Source organism: Mercenaria mercenaria, chromosome 11, assembly GCF_021730395.1.
Source record: "Mercenaria mercenaria strain notata chromosome 11, MADL_Memer_1, whole genome shotgun sequence".
NCBI classification, from domain to species: domain Eukaryota; kingdom Metazoa; phylum Mollusca; class Bivalvia; order Venerida; family Veneridae; genus Mercenaria; species Mercenaria mercenaria.
The window spans coordinates 36,442,034-36,457,210 of record NC_069371.1 but is presented as its reverse complement, the minus strand read 5'-3'; the positions used below and the strand labels follow the sequence as shown (position 1 = coordinate 36,457,210).

General features: G+C 35.2%; 1 long non-coding RNA gene across 1 annotated transcript; it reads left to right on the top strand.

Annotated features, from left to right (window-relative positions):
- Nucleotides 1-1,857: 1,857 nt before the first annotated feature.
- Nucleotides 1,858-14,169, top strand: LOC128546518 (uncharacterized). Its single transcript, XR_008366002.1, has 3 exons — nt 1,858-1,935; nt 9,408-9,695; nt 14,066-14,169. It is a non-coding gene; the product is annotated as an uncharacterized LOC128546518 (long non-coding RNA).
- The last annotated feature ends 1,008 nt before the right edge of the window (nt 14,170-15,177 follow it).

The following is a 15,177-nucleotide window of genomic DNA, read 5'->3' as shown; positions in this document are numbered from 1 at the left end:
CATTACTTAGACAATGTATATCTATTAACTTTATACTTATGATAAAATAACTCCAGTCAGATAGCAAAATCAAATTTTAAAAATACATCTGTGTTTAAGCACTCCGACACTCAGTGAACACAAATAAGTGTAAATGATCAGTTGTTAAAGTATTGAACAAACCGATTACTTCACTTCTGATTAACCACTTTTGAAGTAAATACTTTGATAAAATTACCAACCGTTTGCGTGTGGATACCCTGACTGGCCTGAATATGTAGTTTTTTCAACCCCCCCCCACCCCGCAACAAACACACGCTCTCACCCTCCTATTGGTCTTATTTAGAATCAGTAATTTTTACTGGCGACTCACAACCAGGTAGGAGCAAAAAGTTCTACTCGTTTGTTAAACATACCAAAACAGAGAGTTGTGGTGTAGCCCCCTTGAAGTATGAGGGTCTAACTCATACCGATCCGGTCTCACAGGCAAATATCCTCAATAAACAGTTTGAATCTGTCTTTTCAAAGCCCCAAGTCTAAGCCTGACACAACTCAGCAAAAAAGAAACAAACCCCAAATCAGCATCAGATATGCCAACGATCCTCATAACTGTTGACTGGGCTTGGACAAGTTACTAATGGGGCTTAATCCGAATAAAGCCTCTGGTCGTGATGAAATTTCCCAAAGATCACTAAAAGAGATAGCCCCAATCATAACAAAAGTATTCCAACTATCTCTTGAAACAGGTCAAGTCCCAAATGACTGGAAGAGAGCAATCGTTGCACCAGTTTACAAGAAAGGTCCAAAATCCAAGGCTAGTAAACTATAGACCCATATCCCTAACATGTATTGCCTCTAAATTAATGGAACACATTCTTGTCTCAAATATCATGTCCCACTTTGACTGAAATTATTTCCTTAGCCAGTATCAACATGGCTTCAGGTCAAAGCATAGCTGTGAAACATAACTTATAGGTTTCACACAAGAGGTATTTGACAATTTTGAGATGGCCAACACTGAGACAGACGTCATCGTCATGGACTTCAGTAATGCCTTTGACAAGGTTGACCACCATTAAATTGATTTATAAGCATGATACCCCGGGAGTCCGCCCATTAGCATCCCAGTGGACCAAGTCATTTCTCAAGGGCCGTTCCCAAAGAGTAGTTGTGGGTGGCTTCCCCTCAGATGAACTTCCTGTTCTTTCTTGGGTGTCGCATCAGAAATTCCCTTATTATATTTTTTATTTTTATTTTTTAAAAATAAAGTACAGTCTTAATTATTACAGTTGACCATAATCACCTTACACCTACAAGGAACCTGAATCACTTGTTCCCACAATCTCATACGCAATACCATTCTAACTCTCTCTTTCCAAGAACATTTCGTTCCTGGAATATGGTCTTCCCCTACACAGTCCAGTCCCAGTTTTATTCTATTCTCTGAGAGGCGTGCATGTCGGTCAAAAGCTATACATAGCTTATGTTTATAATGTTATTTCATCTACCGACAATAAATAAATATTGACTTGACTTGAACCTATATCTATGTTTATAATCTTAGTAATTGTTGTTCTTTTTAACTTAATGAGCTTGCTCATCTTTTAACAGTCTGTCCCAGACAAGTGCCTCCCAGTTATAATCAGAATTGATCGTTGGGCAGTACACAGTAGATGTAGATCTTGTGTACAGATGCGGCTAAACTGTTTTTACGTAGGCCTTAAATTTCACGTAAACCGTACCATTTTACTCTTTTCTGACGTATGCCGTTTTGTTTAAAAAAAAAAAAAAAAAAGCAGGTCGAGGCAAGCTAAATATAGAACATACATGCGTCAATTACTCTATTTTTAGGCTTGGTAGTTAAGTAATGATTGGCCAATTCTGACCACGTGATCATCAAAGATGGCGAACTGTTGACAGCAAAATAAGTTTTCCGTCTAGAAACGTTGGTAATCAGTAAGTTTTAGCCTAAAACGTCTACGCATTTTAGTTGTAATTGATAAAATTATGAACATATATCGAAAATAACCCGAATACATATTATAACTTACCGTGTTTAACTTGTTTTAATGAATGCAAACTCCTTTAATTGGAAAATCGGATCAATTTCCCGTGGTAAACAACTGTGTAATTTTCATTTTCAGAGGCATATGATACTAGTCGTACACACCCTTTAATTGTGCGGAAAAAAAAATCAACAACACAGGATAAAAAGACAGATAAATATGATATCTGTAAACGGCAAAGTTTTAATATTAAAGACTAGTTGGTAAAATCTCCCTGAAGTTTAATGCTTAAATCGTGCACCGGCTGACAGTTTTGTCTCTCCATGTTATCTCGTTACTAAATGTTATTCAGGACTGATGCAGGAGTTTTCATACTGGTACTATTTAACCAAACTTAAGAACTCAACATGCGTGTTGATAACTGGGAAAATTCAAGCAATGTACTACAGGTGTACGTTTTTTTGAGCAGTCTAATCTTTGGAAGTGGCTTGGGGTCCGGCTACCGGACCTCTAGACCCAGAGTCTAGAGGTCTGGTAATCAAAATATATGTACTGTATTTCTAGTGTATAAAGTAATTGCTGGTAAACATTATGGTAAGTTGACATAAAGTTGTCGTCATTACAGTTTTTTTTTTGTAAATATTTTATTTATAATTAATCTCACTCGGGTTCGATATTGAATATGAAATTTTAACAGCCATTTCGGTAATCACCGTTATTTATTTACTCAAGCAGTAAAAAGAATTCAACAATTCATATTCTAATAGGCTAACACTCTTACGCTAGAATGACGTCACGTTAACATACGGTGACGTCAAAGTTTTTGTTGCAACAAAGAAAAAGCGCTTCTATACTTTTTCTTCCACACCGGACTGGCGTTTCCGGTGTTTTTACCCATGCTGGCAAAACCCATGTGGCACCCCCGTGCCAGACGACTGAAATGCTATTAATGACAACTAGCGATTCATGCATTGAATATGTGACATACGAAAAAACTCAGGTACCTTGATAGTTTCTCTCCATTCCTTATAGTATATTTCTCGATTCAAAATACGTTGTTTTACAGTAAGAACATACCGATACGCTACAAACGATAAAACGAAAGGGGAACTTTGTTATTGTGCGTCATTGAAACGTTGCGACATCACTTCTGCTTACGGACGTTAATTTCTCGCGCATTGTGTTCATACACTACTACAAGATTATCACTCGTGAGCGCATTTCTATTAAATTTTGCTTTATTTATTTTATTTTTTTTTGTAATAAGTTTGTCAGAATAAAAAGCTTATAATTATGTATACGATATGCAAGAAAAAATAGCAATCATGTGTTTACGAATCGGATAGAAATATCCATCTCTCGGCCACCTATGCATGGGCGATAACTCGGCAAGCCTCGTTACCACCCAATGCACAGGTGCCCTCGGGACGGATATTTCTATCAGATTCGTAAACACTTAATCTAAAACAGTAGATTAATAATATCTGTCATGTGTTTACGATTCGGATAGAAAGCACAATCCATGTCTTAAATAGTAACTTAAAGAAAACACTTAAGTTTATTATTTTAATTCATCAGTCTTGAGAAAACAAGAATGTGATAAAAGCTTCATACTACGGCTTACAAATTGCTATTTATTATTTATCGTATTTGCGATCATATTTTTCTCCAGATTAAAGAATTCTAAATAGATGCTTCTTGTTTCCTGTCACTTACAATGTTTAGAACTGTATTTAAAATGATGAGAAAAACACAAGAGCAAACATTTGAAATCTTTGTGAATATCATTCTTAGTATTCATATTGATTACCAGACCCCTAGCCACTGCCTTAATCTTTACTTTCGTGTATCTGCTGCTAGTCACATTTTCAGAGCCCATGCTGTTGTTTGCCATTTGAGCCAATTGGCGAATTTGCAATAAAAGAGGCTCATAAAAATCGCAAGTGGTGAAAATAGAAATTTCTACATATTTGTTTGTCCTGGACTATAAAACGGGCATGGAACTAGTCCAAGTTGCCACTCTCAAACTTTTGGCTTCTTTTAGAATTGAACATTCTTGTTAAACACCACTTCAAAAAAAAGCTAAAATTGCTTAAGAATCACCAGTTAGATATTTCAGTGATTATTGGAAAGTAAAATATCCTTGGCTTCAATTTGACAGTGAAGCAGGATTGGTGTTTTATGATCCTAGTATAAGAATTCAGAATTCAAACGCATTCACAACAGGAACTGCTATTCTGAAAAAAGATGCTGTTAATAAACATGCAAAATCTAAAGGTAAAGATCTTCAATTATTTATGTCTTTATAAGTTGAGAGTGACTTTGAAATGTAATCTAGTGTTGGTTCTACCCAATTAACCAACACAAGACTACTTTTTAAAAAACACTACAAGCTTAAAAGGTACACATATTTTTATTTAAAAAAGACCCAAACTGTAGGTAGAGTATCACCATTTAATAATGGAAACTACAAAAATTTACGACAAGGGAGGGGACACCGCACCCTCCCTGCGACCGATGATGAAAAAGTGAACCTTTTTTCAGCCCAGTGTGGGCCCTGATTGGAAGACTATAAATAAATGTCAGACTTCGTCATTTCACGATTTTAATATTTCATATATTCCGAAAATTTATCCAAATTTTAAGCAGTGCCTAGGGGTCCAGTAATCAGAAAGAATACTGAATATGGTATTTGATGAGAAGACTATAATTTATCCGAGATAATTAAAAAAAATCTGTTCTTTTTTTGTGGCTTTAAATAGATTTCCATTGAATCGAATCAGAAGTATTTATAATTCTTTAATGCCAAGAAAAACATTATTGTGAATTTGAATAATTAGTTTTACTAAATTTTCACTTCGTTAGCCCTAATGAAAGCTTTTATCAAATTCTTGTTTTTCTCCGGATTGAAGGATTAAAATGATAAACTTATGCTTTTTGTGAGGGTTGGCTCTTAGAGTTGCCTTTGTCAGGCCGTCTGGCCATCCTTTTATGTGTTGTGCGTATCTCAAGAAGTATTTGACCCAGTCAGACCTCTTAGGATTGTTATTCAGCACAGACAGTTGCACACCTGATATTTTAGTTTGGATCTCATACAGCCAGACCAGAGTTACATCCCTTGGCCTAGTCAAAATATGTGTAAAAAGGGTCTTAAGTTTGTGTCACATGTATCGAAAAAATTATTTTGCCCAGTATTACTATTATGAAACATTAAAAGAGTATTATTCTGCAAGTGAAATGTGTCTTTGGGGTTTTGTTAGAGATATCGCTCAGCCAAACCATAACTTCCTTGACCTGGTCAAAAACATGTCTATATATATTATACCAGATTTATATAGCGCCCTTTAAATGATAAACACATTCAGAAGCGCTTTACATATAGCAAACACAGCCACACAGGGCGCAAAATTCATCCTCTACTAGTACAGACACAGCGCGACCTGACTAGAGGGACAGAGTGAGATAGAGCCCCCGGAACAGATAGAGAGAAATCCTTTTTAGATACAGGCCTGTCTGGCAAACTTAGCCTAGCTCTTTGCGAATAGACAGTCTGGTTCTTTAACGTGCCTGGTGTATAGCACCAATACACGCGAAGCCGTCTTTCCTGGGAAGTACCAGTACAGACCTCTTAGTAAAGTGGGAGACACTCCAGGTCATCTCAGAAATTTCCATTGCCTGGACCGGGATTCGAACCCCGGACCTCTGGATTGACAGTCAAGCGTGTTACCACTAGACCACCGGCCCACCTATGAATGTATGCAAGGGCATAAAAGTTTGTGTTGCACATATCTCAAAAAGTATTTGATCTAGGGTCTTGAAACATGATAGGAATATTCAGCATGTGAAGTTGTGCACCTGGGACTTTGTTCTGGATTCCTTCAGTCCAGGCCCTTTTTTATGCTGATTTTAGGGCCGAAATTCGGCCCCATTCCCCAATCTAAAAAGTATACTTTTTTCCCCACCTTGGCCAAAAATTCCCCATGCAAAAAAAATGAAATTAATAGTTTTGATTTTCAGTCCTGATTTTAACAACTTTTCAGCAAATATATTCCTCCAAACAATGATTTCGCGACGTGAATTTCCCCTCCAAAAGGGACCTGGTACCCTTCCCCAAATTTACAAAAAAAGGGCTGCAGTCATACCAGAGTTATGGCCCTAGACTGCCTCCTATCACCTCAGAGATTTACAAGTCACATACCTGTTGCTGATCACAGTGATAAACCTCCTTCCATCCACCTCAGAGATTTACAAGTCACATACCTGTTGCAGATCACATCAGTGTTCTGCCGAAGATCAAAAATGGGGACACGTCCCCTTGGTAAGAACTGTGGGGACATTTTCAAAATCTTGGGGACAGCAACTTTTGACTATGTGTCATTCAAATAAATAAGTAATATTACTACAGTTGAAATCCTTATTGTAGTCCAACCATTGATACTCTTTAAACCAACTCTCCTGAAATTTGGAGTCGCTTTTATTTTTGGTTTTATCCGAATTTTCTGCACCCATTGTGGTTTGATTTTGTGATACAGTCTTAGTTTTGGAGACAGTAAGTGTGAAATAGTCGACAGATTTTAAGCAGTGAAGTGACTCACTTTCAGTTTCACCTACAGTGCTGTCACAAACATTTCGGCCATTGAAATCAGACAACACCAGTAACTTCCCATGACATAGTGCTGTCACGAACATTTCGGCCATTGAAATCGGACAACACCAGTAACTTCCCATGACACAGTGCTGTCACGAACATTTCGGCCATTGAAATCGGACAAAACCAGTAACTTCCCATGACACAGTGCTGTCACGAACATTTCATCCATTGAAATCAGACAAAACCAGTAACTTCCCATGACAATGTGCTGTCACAAATATTTCCATATTGATATCAGTGACAAATGACTGCTGTCAGATTCTAGTGTCCAGTTTAAAAATAGAAAATAATAATGCATACATTTCCAGGGCAAGAAAAAGCTGTTAAAATCATACAAATTTATGCAAAATGGACCATCAAATTTGTAGCCAAATTGAAAAATTTGTAGCCAAAGTGGCATTTTATTAGCCATTGGCTACAATGGCTAATGGCAGAGCGGTCCCTGCATTTCAATAAATACAATCACTGTGGTTCCTTAAAGAACATTAATTTTTGTGTTGTATGCATGCAAAGTCAAAAGATTTCAGCACCACTAGTAATGAAAAAGAATTTGTCATTCTTTGAATTACCTCCCTTAACCTGTCTATTGCTTATTAAATAGATGTATTGATAAAAATGATGTTTATGTGCTCGCTGCTGGTATATAGTGGGGAACTGTGAAACAATTTTACTCAGTTTTAGAAAGACTTATACAGCAGATTTCTTGTATATTCTAAAATGGCTTGAGAAGGTTTACATAATAATGACCTGCTTATCAAAGTTCTTCAGATTTTATCTGATTAAAAATAGTGTAACGTTGATCTACATTCCAGAAGGTTGTGACTTGTTTATGACATTTAGTTTTCAGTTTGTAATTCAAAGTCCCATTCTGTTTCTTTGGCAAGTCTTTTAAGGAAACTTCTGTATCAAGTTTTATAAATGCAGAAATTATCTGTGGAGTAAAATATACTTAATGAATATAAGCTTGATATTTTATTAGGCTTTATTAGTGATAAACTATGATTAGCTATAATAGTTGTTGAAATTGAATTGATTAAAAATATATCATTATGTCTCCAGATAAGGAAGCCCTCTTGCCCTTGTTTATCCCTCCCTTCCCCTTTTCTCTCCTCCCTCGTCCTCTTGCACACACAAAAAATCATTTAAATGCCTATAGTTTTGCATTAAATCCTTAGGACTTGAGTTACAAAGTTAGCAAATATGAAGATCACATCTTAACAGGCCAGTTTCTGAATTTTTTTTATTGCTGTCTGATGTAATGTATATCCAGCAGGTGTTAATGCTATATGTAGGCCTGGGAATTTTCAGAACTTGTCCTGATTTCAGGCTTCTAACTGCCAGAAATTCCATATATAACTCTATTAGAAAAAATGTTTTTGGCTTCGGAATGTAGATTTTTAGTGTTTTGGTTTTTGACTGAATCCCAAGCCTGTTTATGTCAATGGAATTTCTATTAGAACTTCATGTGTACCAAGAATGTAGGTTATTATGTCTTTGCAGTCTCCTTGACTGTACTCTTACAACAGAACTGGAGACAACAGTTTTTTCTCCATATTGATAGTTTAATTTCTTATAAGGTGCTTGATGTTATTTTAATGTGTGTTGTTTTGTTAAAACAGTCGTAAGTTGTAATATTTTAAATTTTACATTATACTGTATATATTGTATAACATAAGTGTAGATGTGTATGTAATAAAAAGATTATTAGTTTTACATCTAGAAATATGACTTGTTTCTCACCTAAAGTTGTTCAGTTTTTGTTCCCACCGAACAACGAAGTTGTAAGGGGCGTATACTGGTTTCAGGTTGTCTGTCAGTCTGTAGACACTATCTTGTGCACACCAACTCTCCTCATACCCTTGACACAATTTAATGAAACTTCACACAAGTGATCAGTAACAACAGTAGCTGTGCATGGTGCATGTTAATGTAGGTTCTTTCAGAAAAAAATTTGCAGAGTTATGGGACTTTGTTTTTTGTTACTGTACTATATACATACAGTTTGCATATGCAGTCTTGTGTGCGCCTAATCTCCTTAACCCATGCGTACAATTTTATGAAACTTAACAAAAGTGGCCAGTAGTAACCCTAGTTGTGCATGGTGCATGTTAGGTTCTTGCAGAAAAAAATTCTGCACAGTTATGGTACTTTGTTTTTTGTTAATATCATATATACATACAGTCTGTATAATAATTGCAATCTTGTGTGCGCCTAATCTCCCGAACCCTTTCACACAATTAAATGAAACTTCACACAAGTGATCTACTAGGAAAACTGGGCAAAAAGAACATACTGTGCAGTAAACTTGAATGTATTTCTTGATACAAATTTAATTACTGCTAACCTATATAAGTACTGACACAGTGAAACATTTTTGCTCACAGAGAATTAGCTAAATTTTATCCCTTATTGGAAGAGAAAAGTAGGTGTAGATCTAAAGTACCTTTCATTAGATTGGACAAGTGAAAACTACTCTAAGCCTAAAATAACTTTTTAAGAATCACCCTTTTTTAGAAAGACAGTAAGTCAGTTCAGAATATCTGATTGAACATCATTTTCCAAATACAGAATTCTTCAAAATAATTTCCTGAAAAAAATGTGGTAAGTGACTTGTTTATCTGTTAGTTATAGAGAATCCTGCATGCTATATTTAGATATCTGTTTCTAAATAAAGAAACTGTTATTTTCTTATTCCTACAAAATGCCAATCTGCTGTCAAAGCTTGCCTGCAATGAGCTGAAATTAATTTTTGCCTTGTTATTTTCTTCCAGGGGAGAATTGATTTTTTCTGCAACAATCCCGCGAAGAAACTGCCTGGCTTGATTATCAGGAATTGGGTCTATTTTTAGACTCTGTGGACTGGTTTAAAGGCAGTAAATCAGATTTGAGGCTATATATAGAAGTAGACTGGTTTGGAGACTTGTGGGTGATTCAAGACTGGTGCAAATGTGATGATTTCTGACTCAGAGACTAGTTTAAAGTTCAGGACCCCCTTGATGGAACCATTAATTTAATATAGACAGATTTGAAATTTGTCATCATGTCTTCAAACAATTACTGTAAGTATCTATTCATTAACAGTTAGTCAAAATGAATGGTAATATTTTACTCTCTCTCTGATTTGATTAAAGGAATGATACATTGAAATGATAGTTTATAGTTGGTGTGCTTTATAATGTTAAATATATGTGTTTAAACTAGGTGAAAGATTTTTTGCTCAACTATACAAAGTGAAGAGAGCTATCCTACCTGACCCAGCATCTGGTGAGCAAAACAGGGCCTTCAGGGCCCTCTTTTTGTTTTCAGATCAATCTAACAAAAGTTAGTGACTTGACCCTATGTTTTTCGGCTGAACTTTCCTGGGTATAACTTGATGTTTTAAAAAAAAATTATGGTTTTATCAAATTCTGGACTGTAGATTTTATTTTTACCCGAACATGAAGAATTTGTACCCTAAGCAGTGGTTTCTCCAATTCAAGGGTCATACAGGGAAACACAAGATACCATGTGTAGGTCATTAGAGATGGTTTGTTTGAAGTTGCAAGAGAAGTGGCATAATTATAGAGATAATTTCAAATACTCAGGTTACTGACTTGGACTCTTTTGCCTTCTTGTACTACTAATATGTTCTTCTACTTCCTCTATGCTGTAAAAATAAGAAACGCAACAAATTTATGTATGACATTAACTAAATATAGTTCAACCTGTCTGTTAAAGACACCCTCTGGAAATGGAAAAGGTGGTCTCTGGTGATGGTTGATTTCTTTACACAGGTTAATTTAACACTCCCAGTCGATATAATGTTCATGAGTTCATGTACTTTCATTAAGTTTATGAACAGTTCAGGAGCATTTAGTGTTCATGAATTGCTCATGATCTGTTCATAAAGTGTGTTCTTGAACAATTATTCATGAAAAGTTCATGAACAGATTTGAGGTGGTTCATGAAAGAAACATCTTTAACAAACTTAATTCATGAACAGTTCATGAACTTTCGTGAACACTGAAATACTCATTCATTATACATAAAGTTTAGGTTTATTATCTTTTACAATAATGAATAAGTTCATGAACTTTCATGAACATTAAATTAATAATGTCACATGATCAGTTTCCATTATTTTGTTTCATGCTGGGAAATTTTTTGCATGTGTGATTCAGCAATTTTTGAGAAGTTTGTGTAGCAAATACTGGTAAGAAGGAAACATTTAACATGCTACAGCAAGGAATGGTTTAAAAGGAACATGAGTACACTGAATATTAAATAAGTAATTATGGTGTTGTCATAATTGTTCATTTAAAAAAATATAGAATCCTTTTAAAATGTCACAAGTTATCACAACCCTGATCTGAATTTCAATCCTGAGATTAAAGTAAAATTTTGTATTTTATGCAGCAATTGTTTACTTCTTATTATGCCCCCACCCCACTCTGATCATGTCATTTGTTAAGGGGGTAAAATGTCATTGTCACAGTGACTGACACTAAAAAGAAGTGTCTCTTGCCACTAACTGAACAACACTCTGCTAAATAATTGTAGTTTCAAAAAAAAAACAAGATGTTGTTTGATCTGAAGTTTTCTCCCAGTGAAAAATTTCATGAGCTGTTCATAAAATGCTCATGAATTATTCATTAACTGAAAATGGGACTATATTCAGTTCTTGATCTAATTCATGAATTGTTCATAAACACATTTTAAGAATTTATCCATGAGTAAGTTCATGAACAGTTCATGAAATTTTCGACAGGGCTACTAATGGATAATTGGAAGAGAAAACAGTGACCTTTATAAGCAGGTGATGTCCTTTATTTAGTGCTGGTTTTAATATGGGTTTAACTGGGTATCAAGCCGAAGAAAAACAAGTTCATTAAAATTGATTTAGTAATAAAAATTTTCAGTTGTTCTCCTAAACAGGAGATTTTAGTTTTCATAATGGTATGACATTATGGTTTATAAATATCAAAGGCTAAGAATATCTCTTAATAAGATTTTAATATCAGTTTACCTTTTGACCTTTAAATGGGGGACATTAAACCACCATTGACATTTCAATCATTTTTTCAGTTTTGTCTCTATTTTTGTATGCTTTATATATATCCTAAAACTTCAGATGTATTAATTAAAGGTGACTCAGGTTTGATCTTCACTAAACTTAAATAAAACGTGTTTGACCATGAGCCCTCAGCCAAGTTATATAACTAGCCAAATCGGTCCAGGCATTTTGTAGTTACGGCCCTTGAATTATCGAAAAATTGGCCTTTTTACTCATGTCCACACTCTTAATCGGACATTTCTCATCCGATCTTCACCAAACTTGAACAAAATGTGTTTGGCCATGAGACCTCGGCCAAGTTCGATAACTAGCCAAATCGGCCCAGGCATTTTAAAGTTACGGCCCTTGAATTTTTGAAAAATCGGAATTTTTACTCTTGTCCGCACTCTAAGTCGAACATTTCTCATCCGATCTTCACCAAACTTGAACAAAATGTGGTTGACCATGAGACCTCAGCCAAGTTTGATAACTAGCCAAATCGGTGCAGGCATTTTAGAGTTACTGCCCTTGAATTACCGAACAAATCCGTCTGTTTACTCTTGTCCGCTCTCTAAGTCGAACATTTCTCATCCGATCTTCACCAAACTTGAACAAAATGTGTTTGGCCATAAGACCTTACCCAAGTTCGATAACTAGCCAAATCCGCCCAGGCACTTTTCATTTATGGCCCTTGAATTACTGATTGGATCCACTCATCCAGACCATCTAATTGGATCCACTCGTCTAAAACATCTAGAGAAACTAACATTTTTCATCAGCTAAGGGGCAGTTGTGGGAGACATGCACTTTTCTCAAAAGCATCTCTAGTTTACTTTAATCTCAAGATTGAAGTTCAGATGCATGTACTAGCTTTGCTTCAGGGTCGTGAAAACTTGTGACATTTTAAAAGGACTTTATTTTTTTTAAATGAATGATTTATGACAACACCATAATTACTTATTTGATTTTCAGTATACTCATGTTCCTTTTAAACAATTCCTAACTGTAGCATGATTGTTTTTTACTTCTTATTTGCTGCACAAACTTCTCAAAAGTTGCTGAATCACATGTGCAAAAAATTTCCCAGCATGCAACAAAATAATGGAAACTGGTCATGTGACATTATGAATTTAATGTTCATGAACATTAATGAAAAGTTCATGAAGTTAAGTTTTATGTTTAATGAATGAACAGTTCAGAAGTTAAAGTTATACAGGTTTTTTCTAAATTTTTATGTAACAATTATTATAGAACATTAAAAATTTTGAAGAACATAAATCCCTTAACTGTTCTAAAAGTGTACTCGAATTCTGTTGCAGATCGTTTCTAGAACATATGCAGAACTTGATTTGACAAAATCTTCTAGAATTTTGTTTCAGAACATTTGTAGAACATTTGAAGAAATTGATATTTCCTTGAAATGTTCTAAAAATGTTCTACAAATAAGTTCTGGAACATTTGTAGAACTTGTAAATCACAGAATAGGTCATGAATTTATTTTGGAACATTTTAAGAACACTTTTAGAACCAAATATTGTTCTGCAAATGTTCTTGATTTGTACAATAAAATGTTCCAGAACAGTTCTAGAGCAATTGTTCTAGAACTGAGTTACAGAACACTTCTAGTACTGTTCTGTTACGTTCGGAAACAGTTCTAGAACTGTACTGATTTCTAGAACAGATTTTCGCAGAGGTAGAGCAATGGATGTTTGATGGAAGTCTTTTGTCAGTTACATTGACCGTGGATAAATTGTCTGACTGATTCACTGAATGATGGGAACTTGTCTGACCAAAAAACATGTTGTAAAGAGTAAACAAAAACAATTAGCTTTTAGGTAGACGAAAAATGAACTAGTGCGTAAGGAAAATGTGTTGTAAACACATTTTCTGCAGTAATAAAAATCGACCAGCTCTGTACCGCATAGGACATAATGGTCTGATGCCCCGACCCTCAACATCTGACATTTTTTGTTGGACAGGTCTGACTGTCCGATGGGATTTAGCCATGACTGGTGATGTCACTGGTGAGTTCAAAATGACAGCCATAACATTCAGTTTCTTCTTTGATGTTTTTACCGGTTTCATAAGATCTAACAAAAACTGTGTTTTAGAATATTGTGTAATCATTAGATTTTGTTGGGGTAAATTTTCGTTGTCTATGTCATCATTGGGGACATGATTTCAAGGATTTAAAATTTTAAGGAATTTGCTTATAAGAAAAGTTTTCATGCTTATTAGGATTCCTTTTTTCTTAAGCGTCTGTCCATGAAATCTACAAAAATTGGTACACCACGAATGTTAATGATTTCGCGGAATCTGATTTCCATCTAGTTAACTGTATGCAGTCCTAATACTAGTAATAGTGTTGCATTCTAATAAGTTTAATATACATTTCAGATGGGGTACCTAGGAAGCTGGACTACAAAGGCAGTGTGGATTCTGGTTTTCAGGAACCTATAGGTAAAAATAAAGTCTGTTTTTATATACCCCACCAAATGAGCTTTATTGTCTGTTTTATGTATACCTCACCAAATGATGTTATAGTCTGTTTTTATATACCCCACTAAATGATGTAATATACCCCACTAAATGATGTTAGAGTTAAGGGATATGGGACATATTGGAATCACTTTTTCCACCTTGTTTGATATCTCCATCCTTCGTGATACAAAAAGAGGATAAGAGTTCATTAACCTTTAGCTTGCTGGCAGCAAGTGATTTTGCCTTAGCGCCCACTGTAGACCAAGATCTGCCTGCACGTCTATTATAAGTGCAAAATCTGAAATTTGGTATCTTTTAATCCATTTTTATCAATGTGTATACTCCCAAACAAATACCACTAGGGGTGTTGCATTTTCAAAGTTGGCTGGGGTCATTTATTAGCTCATCTGATTTTTTGAAAAAAAATGATGAGTTATTGTCATCACTTGAGCGGTTGTCGGCGTCGGCGTCGGCGTTGCCTGGTTAAGTTTTATGTTTAGGTCAGCTTTTCTCCTAAACTATCAAAGCTATTGCTTTGAAACTTGGAATACTTGTTCACCATCATAAGCTGACCCTGTATAGCAAGAAACATAACTCCATCTTGCTTTTTGCAAGATTTATGGCCCCTTTTGTACTTAGAAAATATCAGATTTCTTGGTTAAGTTTTATGTTTAGGTCAACTTTTCTCCTAAACTATCAAAGCTATTGCTTTGAAACTTAGAATACTTGTTCACCATCATAAGCAGACCCTGTACATCAAGAAGCATAACTCCATCTTGCTTTTTGCAAGATTTATTGCCCCTTTTGGACTTAGAAAATCAGTTTTCTTGGTTAAGTTTTATGTTTAGGTCAGCTTTTATCCTAAACTATCAAAGCTATTGCTTTAAAACTTGCAACTCTTGTTCACCATCATAAGCTGACCCTGTACAGCAAGAAACATAACTCCATCCTGCTTTTTGCAAGATTTATGGCCCCTTTTGGACTTAGAAAATATCAGATTTCTTGGTTAAGTTTTATGTTTAGGTCAA